The sequence below is a fragment of the Rhinichthys klamathensis genome, unplaced genomic scaffold (assembly GCF_029890125.1).
Source record: "Rhinichthys klamathensis goyatoka isolate OS25496 unplaced genomic scaffold, OSU_Roscu_1.1 h1tg000401l_1, whole genome shotgun sequence".
Taxonomy (NCBI): Eukaryota; Metazoa; Chordata; class Actinopteri; order Cypriniformes; family Leuciscidae; genus Rhinichthys; species Rhinichthys klamathensis.
Genome location: NW_026606902.1, coordinates 577,556 through 582,216, shown reverse-complemented (window position 1 = coordinate 582,216; position 4,661 = coordinate 577,556).

The following is a 4,661-nucleotide window of genomic DNA, read 5'->3' as shown; positions in this document are numbered from 1 at the left end:
CATAGGCTATATGTAACAAAGGTGCCCAAGATGGATTTTTGGAACACTTCTTTTTTTGTGTCTAATATTACCCACAACCCCTTCCACTACGATGTGAGCATGTGGCAGTTTTCAATGCAGTTTTAGACGCCCACCCTAACTAAATATATATATATATATATATATATATATATACAGTATATATATAGTTATATATATATAGTTATATATATATAGTTATAGTTACTATACATATATTATATATATATAGTTTTATTAATGTTTAAATTAGCATTTCAGTTTAATTTTAGTATAATTGCATTGTTATTTTTAATATTTAAAATAATATATTTTTTAACAAATTATTTTTATTTAAGTTTTAGTTTTTATTTCAGTATTTCAATTTAAACTTATTTCAGTTAGTTAATTGATCTAATATTTATGCTTTAGTTTAAGTTTTTCATCTAATATTTGTTTGTACTTTTCTTCAGCATTATTTCAACTAACAAATTACTAAACAACTTACTAACAATAACAAATACTTTTAGTTTTAGTTATCGATAAATAACAACACTGATTCACGGTTTATATTTAGTTAGGGTGGGCATCTAAAACTGCATTGAAAACTGCCACATGCTCACATCTTAGTGCAAGGGGTTGTGGGTAATATTAGACACAAAAAAAAAAGTAGTGTTCCAAAAATCTATCTTGGGCACCTTTGTCATCCAATTGTCTACGTACCGTTTTTTGTTACTAATTCTTATCTCGCATACTATTTATTTATTATGCAAATTGAAATGCAGTGCCTTCATTTGCCATGTGATCTAACTTAATACGGAAAAGAGTCTCTACTGGCCTCTAGTGGCCGTGAGGTGAAAGCAAACCCAAGTTTTGTTCTATAGTACTATAGTTTTGTTCTTTACAGATGTTTTTTTCCCAACACATATTTCTATATTGATGCAACAATACACTAAACGCATGACCTCATCACCCCCAGTCATTCCCTTCTGCTGGATAAATAGAAATAGTATTAATTTTTCTTCTTTATGGTTGTGCTTTGGCCAATATGACTGTTTGAAACGATAAACAGAGCAGCAAGAAGACTCATTTCCAAACAAGGACATATTCACACCATTACATGATTATATGGCTAACATCCGACCATACAGTAAAACTGGTTCACTAAACAAAGAAGGAACAATCTACAGGCAACGAGTCCCCGATGTTGTCTTTGGATGGAGCTGGTTTTTGGTTTATTGCTCTTTGGCCGTCTTGCAGCAGAAGTATAAGCTACACAATGTGATGATGACCTGAATCAACCTAGTTTAAGAACAATGGGGTACTAAAAATATCACTCTCCTCATCTTCCATCACGAGAAGGGTCAGTAGGCTATGCTACAGATGATGTTTTTGGACGTTGAGAGAGCCTGAGATCTATCTGGGCAAAACATGCAGTTATAAATAACAGCTGCTCAACGTCCATGCAAGAAGAACATTTCTGTTCGGACATGTATAAGAATAAAAAAGAAAAATGGATGCAAATATAGGCCTATTGGTTTCATCTTAAAGGAATAGTTCACCCAAAAATGTAAATATGCTGTTAGTTTACTCACCCTCAGGCCCTCCAAGATGAAGGTGACTTTTTTTCTCTCCAGTTGAATAGAAAATAAGATTTTTAGCAGGTGATTCAAATAATGTAGGCCTACGTCAACGCGGTCACTTTAAGAGTAAAACAATATAGGCTATATACAGGCTAAATTAAATTATATCCATTGATCCGGACGATACATTGAGGTCTTTTGAAACGAAACAATCGTTCTGTGTAAGAAATTGAACATTATTTACAACAGTATTACCTGTAACCCACAGCCTCGGCAAACTGCCCTGACTCGTTCTGGAGCGCGAGCTTCCTGTCGCATTGTGACCTGTTAATTTTTTTTATTTATTTTTTTACTGTAGCCGTTGACTTGCGTTAAATGATTCACCAAAGAAGAAACACGGTTCCAGCTAAAAATCTTCTTCACCATTCTACTGAAAAAGAAAAAAAGACCTACATCTTGTATGACACCTACACATCTTGGATGACCTGAGGGTGAGTAGGCCTACATTAACAGCAAATTTTCGTTTTTGGGTGAACTCTCTTTAAACCTGGAAACAAAGTTTTGTAGCATTTTTTTATTATTATTAAAAAAGCTACAGTATGATCTAAAATGTAATTTCAAAAATGTTGCACTATTTCTGGATCGCTAATCTATTAAGCATAATTGTGATAAAGTGAGATATTCCTGCAAATACCCTTTAACCCTTTAAGTGTCACCCCCCTTTTTTTGAATATACATGAAAATGCACATTTCAAACTTAAATGGTTGTAATTCAAGAATGCTTTGGAATATAGACGTAAGATTGGTCTCGTTTTAAAGAAGACATTTGGCAGATTTTTGTAGACGTGAAATAAATTAAGAAAGTGAAACAGAAAAAAAGTTATAGAAGTTTGAGTTTATGAAAATGTACAATGTAAAAAATTTAATTATTCATATTTTATAGAAAATATATATTTTCAAAACCTGGGCGACTCTAAAACTGCAACAAAAGAAATCAAAGTCAAAAATATGAACAAGTTGTGTTTCAAATTTTAAGTTGATATCTCAAAAAATGAGCTTTCAGTAAGATTTTGTTTGGGCGCAGTAGGCTACCAAACTTTTTCACTAGATGACAACCAGACTCCATTACTGCCCATATAAGGGCGCCTCCATTTCCAAATGTGTTTTGAGTGATATGAACCATTATTTCCACAATTTTCATACAATTTATGAAGTAGACATCCTATTCAGAAGTAATATGAGAAGTTTGGCAGATTTTTATATGAATTCAACCTCTAAGAAACACAAAAAGAACAAGTATGTGCGTTTTAGCTTCCTGCCACATCACAAATGGTGAATCTATAATTCAAAATCCTTTATATAAAAAAAAAATTCAGACCTTTTTTTCTAAAATAATTGAATGGATGCTATCTTTTGAACTCTTGGCATGAAAACAAACTGAGATTTCTACCCTCCTTTCATGATTTTTCATGTTCATCACTATTTCAAAATAAAGGTCTAAACACGCCTTAGGAGTATGAAAATATTCTTGTTGCAAATTGATGAATTATGGCTCCTCTGTAATTCATTTTGAAAATCAAGATTAGTCAAGATTAGTTTAGGTTTAGTATAGGATATTACTGTTTTAAAAATGTAATGGATTTGGGCCCCGGTGGGCCGGTGACACTTAAGGGGTCTGTACTTTTTAACTATATTGTTATGCTGATAATATAATTTATTTTTTTAACTTTGAAAAATGTTTGGAAAAGTATTACAACAATAAATTGGAAATTATGCATTGGAATAGGAAAAGTATGCAAAAAGATGCATTTTTACTAGTGGTCTCAGACCTTTGGACCCCAGTTTATATGACACATTCATACAGTTTTAATCTCAGAAAACATTTGGTTGTTTGTGAATCATTTGTTTGTACATTTACAACAATCATGTTTCATACAGGAATCAGAGTAATAAAAAAAGAGGCACAATCTGCATGGCAGTACAACATTTTTTCCACATAATATTATACAGCTTTTCTCTTTATGTAAATATATATATATAAATCTTCTCTTGCTATAGAACACACCTGCTGTCCCATCAAACGCAGACACTTTAAGGCAACAATTGTTCAAACTTCACAGTTTCTCAGTTATCAATAGTTTCTGTTTGTCTTCACACATATATTAATATAAAATCGCTGCATAGGCAGTGAAATATAATCCTAGACATGCTGCAATTCATACCTGTCCTTATATACAGATCATATAATGGCAAATGCCTTGCAGAAAAGTGTGATGTGTCAGTTGTTTGCTTGTATTTCTTCTTTCAATTATGAAAACATGAGTTAACAACTTCATTTCACACTCTATTCATTATTAAGATATATGAATAACAAAAGGAAAAGCATTAAGACGGAAGCGTTTCAAACCAAATTCACTGTATGATGGGTTTTAACATTGGGAGGAATTACATCCTTAATCAGAACCTACTAAAATTTAAACTAAATGTATAATTACAAGTTATAATTTAGAAAAAATGGCAGTATGGGTATTCAATGAACTGCAACTGTGATTGTCCACTATGTTCTCTACTTTGGTTAGATTGATACCTCCAGAAATCCATTTATTCAACATGACATCATGACTTTGCGTAAACATACACGCCACTTTCAATTCAAGTGGCGTGTTATTTATACGCATTTTGAGCTATCCGCGTGTATGTCCACGCCGAAATCTTTTGCGTGTATGTCTACGCCATTAAATGTCCGAGTGATTCCGCGTGTATGTGTACGCTGTTAAATGTCCGAGCGAAACGAAGCAAAATCTATATCTACATCTGTGGAGCGATATTTCTTTTCCTAGGATGGTAGGAGAAGACTCATAAATGGAATTAACCCCAGTGACGGGTAGGTTTAGGGACGGGGTTGGGGTAGGTCATATATTTATATATATACATAATACATTAATATAACGTTAAGTCAAAGGCGTTGATAAACACGCTGAAAAGCGATTATGCGTGTTGATAGCACGCCAAAAATGGAAATACGAATTGGCGTGTCATACATACGCCATTTCATGAGATCAGTCTGATTTATTACACTTT